Here is a 16,332-nt window from a genome sequence, read left to right on the forward strand (position 1 = left end):
ATTGCTGTAAAAAATAAAGTTAAAGTGTATTTGAAAATAATAATATAAAAGACATAAATGTTCATAACAGTATTATTTATAATTGGCCTAAGGTGGATATCCCAAATGTCCTTCAAATGACAAATGAATAAACAAAATGTGGTGCATTCATACAATGAAATGTTATTCAGAAATAAAAAGAATGAGTTACTAATACAACCTATGACATGGACAAACCTTGAAAGAAAGTGAAAGAAATTAGGTACAAAAGATCACAAATTGTATTATTTAAATTATATGGAATATCCAGAATAGCCAAATCCATATAACTAGAATGTAGATCAGTAATTTCTAATGACTGAGTGGGGAATGCAGAATGGAAAATGATGGCTAATAAGTACACGGTTTCTTTTTGGGATGGTGAAATTTTGTTTGAATTAAATAGTGGTGGTGGTTACACAACTCTTGAATATCTGAAATCACTGAAGTTCACACTTTAAAAGAGTGAATTTTATGGTATGTAAATTACATCTCATTTTTAAAAATCTAAGAAGGGGAAAAAATGAAGAAAAAAAAGATTCCTCCTTTAAGTAAGTCTTACTCAAGCTTTGTCTCCTCCAGTAAACCAACCCTTATTTTGCCCATATGACATGCCTTCTCCAAGCCCATTTGGACAGGAGTTCATTATCTCAACACAAAGGTTTATGGTGTAGCTTGATCAGAAGTAATACAATTGATCATCTCATGAGATTTTTTTCTAAACCTTTTATTCATTTACTTTAAGTCAAATATTGGTTGGATACATTAGGTATTCTTACATGTCCTTAAGTTGGGGACAAGTAGCCCTGACAATCTTATCACAATGTCATGTAATTTGCTCACTGTCCTTCAAAATGCTGCCATGCTTTTTAATCCTACTGATACTTCAGTGGGTATAAGATTCTGGGGAAGTTTGTATCACCATCTTATGATTCTATAGGCATATATTCAAGGATTAATGATTAGAAACAGATATATGGTAGCTAATATTTTTCTCAAAGAAAGCACCTCTCAAATTTGACACTATTGTCAAATTATTCCATTTTGTTTTTAAGACTCAATAATTACAGACTAGCTGAAAAATTTTCAATGAGAGTTCTACTACCAAGAAGACATACGGGTGAATCACATCTACTTTCTGCCATGAAATGTTTAGTAGAGACCAAACTCTTTCCAAAGGGTCAGCTGCAGGACAAAATACAGAAAGACAAACTATGGATGTGTTTGACCACTACTCTGTGCCCTTTTTGCTCAGTCACATTTCTCTTAAATTTCCTTTTAAATAATGTAGGATACATTATCAGTTTTCTGATTATCTCTGTAATGAATAATTTCCCATCAACCATTATTTTATGAATTCCTTGTATGCCATCATATTCAATCAGGTTCTGTATCTTATAAATACAGCTACCATAATACCTCTCATGCCTGTCTTCTTTATTCCATTTATACATCCTACTTTCTGAGTTTAGTTTCTTTTACTCTTTGACCTTATTTGTTGGAAGCACGGAATTTTGAGTCACAAAGGTTTGTATTCTGGCTCTACAATCACTAGGTGTGTGACTTTAAGGAAAACACTTTATTTACTATCACTGCCAGGAATCTTCCTAAAACATCACAGCCCATCACTGTCATCATCAGGAAACTCATGTAACTATTTTTTACTCTTTAAGGAACACATCATCCCAATATTGTACATACTAATATAAATCAGATAAAACTGTGGAAGCTGTAGAAATCATTTTGCAAACCTGTTGTAAGCAATTCGACACTCTAAGAAAATCCTAAGTGAAATAATGCAACCCTGTCATACGTATAGATGAAAAATTGCATATGAGAATATAATAATTTCATCATTTCAGCCATGCACATATAGTTTTATATAGGTAATATACAAACATTATCAAAATATCAAGTGTCAAAATAAAACAATGAAATTATATTGGATCAAATCAAATTAAATGTTTAATTTTAGGAAAAAATATTCCGTAGTATATAAGACTAAACTGCTAATATTTAATCTAATAAAATAGCTTTCCCAATCATTTTACCATGCTTTATTTAAAAAAAAAGGATAGACACTTTATTTCTTCCCTTTCCATATTTTCCTCACTGGTATAAAACAAAATTCTCTATGTTATATACCCTGTTTCATTACCATTGTGATTTTGCTGGGCTTTTAAAAACTCTCACTATATGGTTTTGAGATCTTAATATCAGATACTGTAAAACTCATCTGTCTGGATTTTGTGTTTAGTCACATATATAAAATATTATTATACTTTATCCAGAGTAGCTGGAGAAAGGATCTTCTGATGGTTTCTGTCTGCCTTTGAAAGGAAGTCTTAGATGCCACTTTAAATTAAGAGTTGAGGTAGATGTTTTATTATGCTTATTTCACGGATAATAAAACTAAGGCTCTGAGAGAATCAGTGACTTTTCCAGGACCAGACAATGAATCAGTATGAAGGAAATTTGAATGTGATGTACAGCATACTAGGAGCTTTTGCATGTTAATCAGTTCACATTTTAAAACCATATTTAAACAGGTAGAAATATAATCAAGGATAAATATAATGAGGACTTGTAAAATAAAAATAATTACAGCATTAATGCTAATTTTTCAAAATGAAGTAAAGTCACAAAATTGTTAGTTAAACATAAATCCATCTTTTTGTTATTTTCAGCACAAAAGAAGATCAAGGAAAATATAGTTCTTCAGCTTGGGGCAGAGCAGTGATGATTTTCTTATTTTATTTATGTTCAAGCTTTTTTTCAAAGAGGGATTAAAGCTACTAAATGATGAATTGAATAGAAAACCAGAACACTTTAACTCATCTTTTGCTTTTGTCTTATTTGTCAAGTGAAGTGACCACTGGACTAAAATAGTAGTGCAAACACTAATATAGGAGAAAGTGCCCCAAGATCATGCTCAAGATTGGTCAGGAGATGTAAGGTGAGTAACTAACTGTTTCAAGTCCCTCAGCCGACAAATTTGATGCTAGAACGAAAGACCTAGTAAGCAAGATTTCTTATGGCTGTTGATGATTATTGATTGTTATTGAGAATAGGATAAAAAAACTCTGTAAAATTGGTAAACAAAATCTTGATTTTTCACAGTGTATACTAAAAATAAAGTAAATAAACTGGGGATTGTATCATTTAATGTAGATCCTGGAAAATATTCTAGAATCAAGAACTACTAGGCATAAGCTGGGTTGGTATGAATGCATACTATCACATTAACCCATTCATTTCCTTGGGAAATAAATTGGTAGATATAAAAGATCTAACTGTGGTAGTCATCCTTATCAGAAAGGCATTTGATCATATTTCTTATGAGATACTTGTAGCTACAAGAAAATTAAAGGTGAAATGTAACAGCAATTTATTGAATCAGAAATCAATTGGGTGACTTTACCTAAATGTGAATAGAATTGTGATCAACTGGCTAGGTGATTTCTCATGGTTATCTCAAGATTTCATATAAAGATTGTTCTGCCTAATCTATTTTTATAGCTCTTTGGTAACAACAGAGAGGTCATTTATCTAAGTGACAGGTGGCAAACAGCAAATTTGATATATAAACTGATATATGACTTGAATAGTGAATTTGAAATGGTGATGGACTCAAAACCATGCAGTATAAATATACCATCCAAGTAAATAAATGTGATGTCATAACTTAAGTCCTAAAAATAGAGGTAGGGCAGTTACAACTCAGACAGTATTAATTTTTTTTCTAACAGTCATAGATGAATGGAAAATATTACCATTGTAAGAGAATAAAGGAATAAGACATTTGAATAAAATGAATAATATGCATCTTCTCCTTTATGAAGAATATAAGTATTCTGCTTGCAACAGTATATATTTTGAAATAATCAACAGCAGGCAACACACAGGTGACAAGGATTGTGTTAACAACTATGTAATCCAAAGATTTCAGGAAGGAATAAAATAAAGCATAGAAATTCAAGAACTTTAAGAGAGGAACAATGAATGTACAAGTATAAGGACTGCATTTCAAATGAGTTAAGGACCAAACAAGAATATTCCTCTTGTCTTAAGACATCACAATAAAATGAAATATGGTTAATGCCTAAAAACATATCAATTTGAGGAAAGAAAGAGGGAAAGAAATAAAGAAAGAAAGGAAAAAGAAAAAGGAAGAGGAAGAGAGAGAGAAAGAAAGAAAGAAAGAAAGAAAGAAAGAAAGAAAGAAAGAAAGAAAGAGAGAAAGGGAAGGAAGGAAGGAAAAGAAAGGAAAGAAGGAAGGAAGGAAAGAAGGAAGGAAGGAAGGGAAGAAAGAAAGAAAGAAAGAAAGAAAGAAAGAAAGAAAGAAAGAAAGAAAGAAAGAAAGAAAGAAAGAAAGAAAGAAAGAAAAAGAAAGAAAAGAAAAGAAAAGAAAAGAAAAGAAAAGAAAAAAGAAAAAAAGAAAGAAAGAAAAAGAAAAAGGAGGAAGGAAGGAAGGAAGAAAGGAAGGGAAATAAAAACAAGAAATCACCTACTAGTTGGCTTGGAGCTATAATATTTCAGGTATCATGAAATGTTTTATACACATTTTTATTTTGTTATTTATTCCTCAAAGCTCATCCATTTTTATTAAGAAATTAAAAGAAAAATGTAAAAAGGTTGTGTTAGCTTTTCAAGGGCATATGACTTGTAAGTAGCAGAGTTGATCTTGGAATTCTGGTTGTATCAGGTCCCTCTGTGGATTACTATGAGCTAGAACCAGTTCATATTACTCTTTACAGTCAAAATATCCAACATTCTCCCCCCACCAAGCCATATACTGAGGATCAAAGATATGGAATTGATCACAGAAGTTGGCAAGCATTGCCTTTTCCCCTCAATTTGGCACCTACAACCTATAAGAAAGTTGCTTAGTCATGTGATTGAAATTGAACTTAAAGACAAAAGAGACGCATACTGTTCTGAAGAGAAGAGTTAAGTTCAATAATTTACACACATAGTATTTTTACATTCATTGGCTTTCTCTCCCTGCAATCATGGGAGACAGGTTGTCATCTTCTATATAAAGGAATCACAACTATGTTATTTCCCATAGATTCAACTAATTAGATATAGAATTGTGACCACTACTTAATTCATTTGAAAATCAGTTACATGCCTTTTCACTTATATACAGGACAACTTTATACATTTATTAATAAGATATATTTAGTATATTTATGAATTACATTATAATGTACACAAAAGAAACAGAAAAAATAAAACTACAAATGAAGCACAGTTTTGACACAATAAGATTAAACTTGTTCTCAACATAATTGCCCCTGAGAGAGAGAGAGAGACAGAGAGAGAGAGATTTTTTTTTTCTTTTGGAGATAGAGTTTTACTCCCATCACCAAGCTGAAGTGCCACGGAATGATTTTGGCTCACTGCAACCTCTACCTCCCAGGCTCAAGTGATTCTCCTGCCTCAGCCCGCCAAGTAACTGGGACTGCAGGTGTGCTCCACTAGGCCCAGCTATTTTGTTTGTTCGTTCGTTTGTTTTTGGTAGAGACAGGGTTTCACCACATAGCCCACACTGATCTCAAACTCCTAGGCTCAAAGGATCAGCCCACTTCGGCCTCCCAAAATTCTGGGACTACAAGTGTGAGCCACCATGACTGGCCTGCACTTGATATATTTCAAAATGGTTTTCTAGTTTATTTGAAATATGATGTTCTGAATGTTTTCCTAAATTGCTTTTGTCATCCTGATATTCTTTCTTCAAATTCTGTGGTTTTTATGAGCACACGATGGTTGTCAAATGTTACCTATTTTAGGCATATGGCATATCATTGAGGTCGAAGTTTACTGAGTTCAATACTGGGTCAATTTTTGAGTATTATTATCTTATCATCACAAATACCAATTGAAGAACAAAGAACAGATACTCCAAAGGTCTAAATAATGAATTGAGTAGAAGAATGCTTTGGAATCCAAATCATAACTTCCTTGGTACAGTATCACAATACTAATTGTTACATGTGTGTCATGTTAAGGAGAAAAAAAATTCTAACAAATAAAGTATATTAACTGTCAATGTAGTGTTTGTATCAACTGCCGTAAGAAATAGTTAATTTTACTTAAAGCAAACAGTGAATTTTGCTAAAAATCAAAGATAATTATCTATGATGAAAATAGGAATAATGATGTTAAAAAACAAAGCTCATTTCCGCCAAAGTGGTGTTCAGCTAGTTCAGCCAGAAGTTAATTTTATAGAAATATATATTTCTGAGTAGTTTATAAATTATATATGAAAACATATCTGGAAAGGGATATGATGTTGAAATCATAATATTCAAAACAATTATCCACCATGGCAATCTAATAATTGATTCTAGAGACAAGAAATACAGACCTCTATACTTGCAATAATTTCTTACTCTGCTTTATTCCACCTTTCTTGTACTTCTCTATTGCCTCTGAAAAGACTAAAGAGACCAAATATTCCACAAAAAATATAAAGTAGATAATAATACCACTCCTGCTTTTCAGATAAATTAAATAGAAATATTAAGCAACTTGGCCTATTGTTGTATTTTGAGTAATATCAGTGCCCCATATTGAAATCTGATGAAGTAATTCTAAAGGTTGACCAGTTTTTGGTTTGTAAAAGAAAAAAACATAAATTCTAAAAAATCTGAAACAAATAAAAGTGTCCTGTGCCTAGAATACTCTAATAGTGAAAATTAGGTTGACTCACAGAAAGAGTAAGATGGTCTCAGAATTTTGTATGCGACGAAAAAACTATTGTGCATTCATTAGAAAGGAAACAAGCTTCCAAGAGTGAAATTGGATCAACTTTTAATATAGCACATACACTCACACATGAGTACAAGGTTTTGATTTTTAAAATAAAATGGAAAACACAAAAGAAAAAAGGGTTGTGTGTGGATGAGGGCTTTCATCTGAAAACCATGCTATCTCCATGAGAGAAAAAGGAAGGAAGATTTATTTGAGAGATGGTTGAGAATTCTAAAAACGTACTTAAGTCTGCATGAAAGTGCAGGAAAACCATAGACGGTAATCAAAACAGATCATTAGATGAAATATTCCTAGGCTTTACTACTTCAGGAAAAGTGATAACATAATAGGACATTTAAAATGTCTTTGAAGTCATGACTGTTCGAGTTTATACTGCCAATTCATGCTCATTCCATATTATTGTCTGGTGAGACAATATAATGGTAAATCGAACATGATTTGAGATCATGAATAAGAGAGAGAATATGTTTATTCTTAATGTAACCTAAAGACAAGGTCAAGTTCATTGAAGTTTGGACTCTGTTGGTCCTTGTTAAAATTGTCTGGGAACAAGATATTTATAATTCAAAAATTCATTTATAATTATGTTGAGGAATTGAACTTATCATCATTTAAATTCTTGTGAATACAAGAGAGGAGTTAATGAGATTGTGTAAGTGAACTTTCAAAGATATAAGCAGGATTTTGGAAACTTGGATAACTTGTATTCCACGAAGAGAAAGAAATATGGTTGAGAAAATATCTGACGGTTTATCACATGAAGTTTAGAGAAACACCAGAAGTGAATGATAAATTATGAATTTCAATATTCTATCCACTTGGATCCAGCCTATGAATGCCTTTTATTTGGCATCATAGGGAGTAAAGAAAACAGGCCAGTTAGAGGGCTGCTTCAGTATTTTTTTTTTTAACTCTTTATTTTTCCTTTTGCTACTGTCTTCTTTTTTAACTTTTAGGTTCAGGGGTACATGTGCAGGTTTGTTATGTAGGTAAACTTGTATTATAAGGGTTTTTTGTACAGATTATTTCATCACCCAGATATTAAGCCTAGTATCCATTTTTTTTTCCGCTCCTCTCCCTCTTTCTACCCTCCACCCTGAAGTAGGCCCCAGTGTCTGTTGTTCCCTTCTTTGTGTTTGTGAGTTCTCATCATTTAGCTCTCACTGCTGAGTGAGAACATGCAGTATTTGGTTTTCTCTTCCTGCATTAGTTTGCTAAGAAAAATAGCCTCCATCTCCATCTATGATACTGCAAATGACATGATCTCATTCTTTATTATGGCTGCATAGTATTCCATAGTGTATAGGTACCACATTTTCTTAATCTAATCTGTCACTGATGGACATTTAGGTTGATTCTATGTCTTTGCTACTGTGAATAGCACTGCAAAGAATTTTTGCATGCATGTGTCTTCATGGCAGAATGATTTATATTCCTCTGGGTATATATCCAGTAATCGGATTGCTGGGTCGAATAGTAGTAAGGATTGCTGAAACTGTGTAACGGCTGATACACAAAAATGTTCATTTTTAAGGGTTGGATATTGAGATTTAACTATTGATCATTTAGGTACATAAGACCTTTCAATGATTCCCCATTAATTCAATTCTAAAATCAATTCACTTTCCATGAAAGATGGTTTATAGCATCTAGATGTTTGGGATTTTATAAATTAGCATAAATATAGAAAATATGAATAACTGATCTGGATAATTCCAAGAAACAAAACTGATTACTCCAGGTGATCAAAGTGATAATGGACAAATAGCATCACATTAAGTTAACAAGCTTCTGCACAGCAAGGGAAACAATCAACAAACTGAAAAAGCAACCCACAGAATGGGAGAACATATCTACATTGTATCCATCTGATAAAGAATTAATAATCAGAATGTATAAGGAGTCCAAGTAACTCCATAGGAAAAAAAAACCTAATAATCTGACTTAAAAATGGGCAAAAGATATGTACAGGCATTTCTCAAAAGGAGACATACAAATGGCAAATGGGTATATGAAAAGGTGCTCAATATCATTGACTGTCAGAGAAATGCAAATCAAAACTATAATGAAATCACAACTACACTTCCATGTTAGTTAAAATGGCTTTTATGCAAAGGACAGGCAATAATGAATGTTGGTAGGAATGTGGGAAAAAAGGAACACTTGCACACTGCTGGTGGGAATGTAAATTAGTAAATCACTATGGAGAACAGTATGGAGGTTTCTCAAAAAACTAAAAATAGAACTACCACATGATCCAGCAATCTCACTACTAGGTATATACTGTTAAAACAAACTAAATATGGCCTGAAAAGGACTCTGTACTTCTATATTTGAGTCCTTGGTGATAAACTGTAACCTAGCTTAATAGGCAGACAAAATTGAAAACCTAACTTAGTAGTATGCACCTGTAACAATAGGTAACTCTTGGCCAATCCCAGCAGCCATACTTCAACCTTTCATACACCGCTGTGTGTTCAAAGTATGTTCAAATAAGGCATACACCAAGCTGTAACCAATCCAGCTGTTCTGTACCTCACTTCCAATTTCTGTACATCATTTCCCTTTTTTTGTCTATAAATCTTCTTCCACTATGTGTCTGCTCTGAGTCTCTGTGAATCTGCTGTGATTCTGGGAGATGCCTGATTTGCAAATCATTCATTGCTCAATTAAACGCCTTTAAATTTAATTTGGCTGAAGCTTTTCTTTTATCAGTACTCCCCCAAAAGGAAATCAGTATATCAAAGAGATATCTGCACTCTCATGTTTATTGCAGCACTATTTACAATAGCCAAGGTTTGGAAGCAACTTACTTGTCTGTCAACAGATAAATGAATACTGAAAATGTGGTACATACACACTATAGAGTACTATTCAGTCATAAAAAAAAGAATGGAATCTTGTCATTTGCAACAACATGGATGGAACAGGAGGATACTGTGTTAAGTGAAATTAACCAGGCACATAAAGACAAACCTCACATGTTGTCACTTATTTGTAAGAACTAAAACTTAAAGCAATTGAACTCATGGAGATAGAGAGTAGAATGATGATTACCAGAAGCTAGGAAGGGTGGTGGGTGGGGTGGGGGGAGTGGGGACAGGTAATGAGTACAGAAATACAGTTAGAATGAATTAGACTTAGTATTTGACAGCACAACATGGTGACTAGAGTCAACAATAATTTATTGTACATTTTAAAGTAATTAAAAGAGTATAATTGGAGCATTTGTAACTCAAAGAATTGATAAATGTTTGAGGTGATGGGTACCCCTTTTACCCTTTAAAAAACTTATGCAATTACTCAAGTTTTATAACATAGTTTACTTATAAGTCCAGGAAAGTGAAGCAGCTACTAAGCACTAAATGCCCAGAAGAGCACTTAGAAAGTGTGTTTCTAAAGAATGTATACTTTTTGAAAGAGCAAACATACATGGATATGTAAACTATAAAGTATACCTTAATAACAGAATAAGTTTATTTGACAACTACTAAAAAAAAAAAAACAGAAAGATCCATGTTTGTTCTAAGCTGATCAAAGATAAACAACTGGAGTTTAAAATAGAGAGCCTTGTTTCATCTCTAGCATTATCATAGTGCAATGAAAATTTAATGATCTGGATTCAGAGAATGAAAAATTCAAGGCAATAAATTAAAGAAAATATCATAAGCCTGGGACCTGTAGTAGAACTCAGTGGTATACCGACGCATTCTATTTTTTTAACCACACCCCTTTTCCATTAAGTTAATTTGCCTACTGATGAGAGTGTTGCTTGGAGGTGATTATTAATAATCTTTAAATATTTTCTCTCCAAAGGATGTTTTATATTTTAGGAGAATGACTTAACCTTGGATCTCTTCTTTCCAGAAATATTTCCATTCTATGAGAGACCACATGGAGTGGTGTAAAATGTGTCTATTGAATGTAGAGTCAGACAAGTTGTAGCAGATGCTTGTAATTCTATGTTGCCTCTGCATGCATTTTGAATACTGGTTAGCTTTCTTGTGCCAAAGGCAGGGCTCAGTGACCCTTGACACAGTTTCCAGTTCTACCTCACACCCAAAAGACTCAAGATGTGGCCAAAGACACAACTTAAATACATCTCTCTTGCTTAACAGACTGGGCTCCCAGCTTTGCTGCAGCTTCCCTTCAATGGATCATTCTGGCATTTGCTGGTGAACATAAAGTGACCCACAGCCTATTCCAAATATATACTGCTAGTTGCTAGGCTCTACCCTCACCCCTGTTTACACCCCCCTGACCTCCTGTGAATGGCCTCCAGGCATACAGTGTACCCCCTCAGGGTCTGTAAGTACTAAGAACTCTTAAACTTTCTCATTGTTTGTGAAACATTAAAGCCTGCCAACCAATCTGAACGCTGAAGTTAAGGGCCTCAAAAGAACCCAATGCAGATGGATCCCCTGCTGATGCTCTTCTTTTTTGTGCCTCCACTGGCTGGAGACAGTAGTTACCAAATGAGTTGATAGAGAAATCAAAGACTTTTGTTTAAAAGATAGGTATGTGTTGGGATTGTGGTTAAAAATGTACTGGTCATTTGAGAAGAGCAAAATTGTTAACATATTTGAGATTGATAGGTTCTTGATTTGTGAAAAGATGATAATTACATATAGTTTGTAAATCTGTAGTACAGATAAAAAGACAGAATAATGTGAACAGCTTAATAAGGTGGCCTTCAAGTACTAGCAATATATATCCTTATGTTTCTATCAGGAACAACACTTTTCAATTTTTTTAGGAAAAAAAGGATTGTTTTCAAATCTGAATAGTGCATCTTCCACCTCTCAGTTCAGGCAAGGCAGCTCTGCTTTCACTTTTCCCTGAGGAAGAATTTGTAAGTGGCGCATGTCTGAGAAGGATTGATCTTCAGTGTCTTTATACCCTGTGTCGGGGGATGTAGGCAGAATACACTTAATTGTACACATTAACACCTTGCTCTGAAGAGAAATTTAATTTCAACTTCTCTAAGTTTTTGTACTAGTCAGGGTGGGCAAGGTTGTGCTGGAATGGGACACCCAGAGAGTCAGGCTAATGGAAAAGCTATTACTCAGTGTCAATGGCTGTCATGGTGGGAGGCAAAAGGGAACTCGTGCAAATCTTACACAACGAATTAAGTCTTGTGTCTCAGAAGGGAACCCTGTCAATTCCAATTATGATTCTCAGTCTCAGTCAGCCACTAAAAGGCCAGAAAGTACAATCCTATGTTCCCAGAAGACTGAGGGTCAGAAATATTTATCAATCAGGCACATAATTACCATAGTTATGGCTTAATAAACACATGCACGTGCGCGTGCGCACACACACACATACACACTGTGTGTGCTAAGAGCACGTATCAGAAAGCTTATTTATAGAGAAATTTATTTTTTCTTTTCAATTACTGAACTGCATACTATCTCAAGTTCCCATTTTGCCTAGTAGGAAAAAAAAAGAATCAATTAATTATAGGTAAACTCAATCACTTCCAGATTGTGTTACACATTAGAGATTCAAACCGAGCCAAATTAGCATCTTTACCCTCTGTGAGGAAAGACAAAACATGTAGTATGGAAACATGTGGTATGAGACCATGCAATCACACATTGCCTGGCACTTACTACTTGGTTCCTAAGGCCTAGTTGTTCATTTATCATCCACAAAATTGTTGTCATGCTTCTACCATAGAATGGTATAATATCAGGGAGGCAAGGTCCCTTCCCTGTACTATAATCAATGAAAGAAAGTAAAACAGAATTAGCCATGGCCCAGAAAGCAAAATTTAACTGAGGAGACAAGGGAGGAATACATGAAAAGATAACACACAGTTCACAGCCGGTACCTAAAAAATGACTACCAATCATAGAGAGTGCTGGAAATGTGACGCGCAAAGTGGTCCACCAAGCTGGGAGGATTTTAGTGGAGGTAAGGAAAAAACTAGATCTTAGTCTACAATGACCAGTAAATTATAACATGCCCATTTATATTAGATTCAAACTTTAATGAAATCTATAATTAATTGTTTACCAATGTTGGGTACTTACGTTAAGCACCTTATGTGCACTGTTTCTTATAATTCTCATAATAATTTTATGAGGTTGGAAAGAATTTTATGCTCATTTGAAAGATATGAGTCACTTAAAGTAGTTTAATAATGAGGTGGTTAGCAAGTGTCAAAGACAGGGTTAATGTTCAGATCTTTTATACTCCAACAACTACACTATTCTTTATTTGCTATGTTCAACATATTTTGTCTCAGTTTGCAAATAATGACAAACTTACACAATCAAATTAATCATAGCATTTGTAAGTGGATTATGACTGGGGGCACTTACCAGACCGCATTGAGCCTTGAGTTTGAGTTCTGACTCCATCCGATAATAGCTGTATGAACACAGCAGGTCATTAATGTAGTGTGTATGTGTCTGTTTTCTCATCTATATAACTGAGATAAAATAATTGCCCTGCTAATCTTACAAGTTTTTTGATCATCAAAATAGCTACTCTACAGAGGACACAATAAAAAATTTTAAAAATATATGATATATATGTTCTAATTTTTAATATATAAAATATACATTATTATCAGAAGGGATTTAGCATTCCACATAGAAAAATGAAATATTAAAACAACAGCATTAGCTTTAAAATGCAATGTTCATGGAATAATTTATGAAGTAATCCATGAACATACCTGGCAAATATGTAAAATGCAAAAAAAAAAAAAGAAGTCTTTTTAAATTAGTCTGGTAATGTGAGAGTATAATAAAGCAAAATATAATTTCCAGAAGAAAAATTTCAAAGAAAAATGCAGCTTCAAATAGCCAGAGAGAGAAAACAAATCTCAATGTCTCCACCTCCCCTGCCCTCACTTTTCATTGTTAGGGTGCTCAGTGCTCCATAGTTTCCAGTGCAGTTTTTTAAAAGCTGGCTAAATCTTCCATTTTATTAACGCAATGACTAATCCGCCAAGTTTGCCTCTATTTCCTGAAATGAAACAATGATGACAACTTTCCAACTAGCGTATGAGTAAATGTTTGGGTAACCTAAGTCAGTAATGGGCAGGAACTTTCCATTTTAAAGCAATATCTAGAAGGTATTTGTTAAGAGAGGACAAAGAAAAACAGAACAAAGCTATAAACCACTTTATAATTAAAGCTTTAAAATTATATAAGAATGGCTGGGTGCGGTGGCTCACGCCTGTAATCCCAGCACTTTGGGAGGCCAAGGCGGGCAGATCATGAGGTCAGGAGATCGAGACCATTCTGGCTAATATGGTGAAACCCTGTCTCTACTAAAAATACAAAAACTTAGCCGGGCGTGGTAGCGGGCACCTGTAGTCCCAGCTACTCGGGAGGCTGAGGCAGGAGAATAGCATGAACCAAGGAGGCGGAGCTTGCAGTGAGCCGAGACCGCGCCACAGCACTCCAGTCTGGGTGACAGAGCGAGACTCCGTCTCAAAAAAAAAAAAAAAAAAAATTATATAAGAAAATGTTTAAAAGCTGTACATTAAGAATAATAGACCCCTATGTGATGGCATGGCTTGCCTATATCAAAATATTTCATGTGACCCATAAATACAAACATCTACTATGTACCCACAAAAATTAAAGAGGGAAAAAATGACAGCAAACAAAAAAAGAAAAACAGACACATCCTTTCAAAGGCAGATGGATTTCCTCTATATTAATGGCTTTCTAAGTGAATGCCATAAAACACAAATGCAATGCTAGAAAACTGTAGAAGTATCAATGTAGGTGATCTACAACAAACAGAAATAAGAAGCCACAAAGTGCAAAGTTTTGTCATGTTAATTAGTGTAACTCACCATTCCACATAAAGTCAATAAAAATTCAAGACAATTTCTCAAATCTATGCAGGGCATGAGAGTAATCAATGTTCACAGTCCAGCTGCGAGCTAGAAGGATTCAACATTAAGTTTTCTGATAGGAAGATAAGAAGAGACTAAATCTATACGCTTCTCATTACAAATAAGTGCCACCTGACTTTAAAATAAAAGGTCAGTGAATCAGCAGCTAGCTTTAAAATTTCTATTGTCTATGAAACTTACAACTGCTCAAATAAATCCCAAGTCGCTTTCTAAATTATTGTATTAATATATCGGTAGGTAGGTTTTGAGTATCATCTGTCCAAAAATGTGCTGCTCTTAGCTTGTCTTGTTTCTTCTTCACTTATTTTTCACAGCTATATTTTCACCGTTATTCCCAAGCAGCCCACAGGATCCAAATCTATTTTAGTTTGAAAGTCAAAGACAAAGACAGAATTGTGGTTATCAGCAACCTCAGGTGTGCACATCCTTCGAGTCAGCCCCAGTGACTCTATGCACAATGAGTGATCCCCAGACATCTGCAGCTGAAGCCTTTCCATATAATTTGTTCTTATCTACTCTTTTACACAAGTATAATAGGCCAACTGACTGTGTTTATATTGGATTTCACTGCCACTAACTCATATTTCCCAATCGGACTCGAGGCCCTCAACCTTCAGCCCATGGGATTCACCCTGATATTTTCTAATATCGTGAGCTGAATTCTACTTCCCATAAGCCAGACATTCCTCTCTTAGTTATTTCTCCAGATCATGCCCAGATTATACCAAATGTCTTACCCCAGGAAAAAGAGATCCTATCTTTCTACTACTCTGTCTTGGTAGTAGAAAAGTATCCTAAATCACATGCTGATGAGAACCTAGAAAGTCATCTATCATTGTCTTCACATTGAAGATAATAGCCTGACACCCATCGTCACTGAGATCTTGGCTGAAGTGAAAGGCTGCCATGATTCATTACCAGGATGGTCACACTACAAAGCTCATGTTAATTCTTCTCTTCCTTGAGAGCTTGACAGTGGTAGAATAATAGATAGGTGAAGTGGAGCAGGATTACGAAGAGCTCTGCAAATCATAAAGGAACGTTTTCACTTTATCCAATATGCCACAAGTTGTGATTGTTGTTTCCTGAGTTGGAGAAATCCAAATCAAAGTAATGCCTTAACATGGTGAGCATATTCTGGTTTTCTTATGAGATATCTGGCTTTTACTTGTGTCTGGTGTAACTTTTAATTGTTTCTGGCTTAAACTTTCAAGAGATTCTCTCTTTGAACAAGAAAATATTGTCCCCCTATGTTATGAAGTTGATGAATCACAGTCGATTAGTGGGAAGTATATTCATTATCTGTAATGCCCTAGAAGCAGCCTTTGGCCAAAAGAGTAATGTTTGGTTCTATACACTGTACCTACCATTTCTTGGTTAAGGAAGCATGCTTTTGTTTCACATGTCTCCTCAATTATACCATTCTTCTTAGGAGAGTTCTTGTTCTGAGTGAGTGGAAATAGAAAAAACTTCTTGTTCTAATTTGCCTGAAGGTTAATATTCTTTAATTACTGTACTCTTTCAAAGCACCACTGGCTTTTTCTATAATAACATTTTCCTTTTGTTATAGAAATTTGTGTTTTAGTGATATAACAATTATTTTGTTTTCTGTTGTCCTTTCCTTTTCTGTCTTAGCTTGTAGAATCTTA

The 16,332-nt window shown here is 34.3% G+C and overlaps 1 long non-coding RNA gene across 2 annotated transcripts in view; it reads left to right on the forward strand.

Moving 5' to 3' along the window:
• LOC105465345 (uncharacterized) overlaps positions 1–16,332 on the forward strand; it is a 38,533-nt gene that overhangs the window by 13,419 nt on the left and 8,782 nt on the right. For both annotated transcript variants that reach the window (XR_011618995.1, XR_011618996.1), the window contains exon 2: positions 2,883–2,974. This is a non-coding gene — a long non-coding RNA (uncharacterized lncRNA). The remainder of the gene's footprint in view (positions 1–2,882; positions 2,975–16,332) is intronic.

Source organism: Macaca nemestrina, unplaced genomic scaffold (assembly GCF_043159975.1).
Source record: "Macaca nemestrina isolate mMacNem1 unplaced genomic scaffold, mMacNem.hap1 Scaffold_48, whole genome shotgun sequence".
In the NCBI taxonomy this organism is placed as follows: Eukaryota; Metazoa; Chordata; class Mammalia; order Primates; family Cercopithecidae; genus Macaca; species Macaca nemestrina.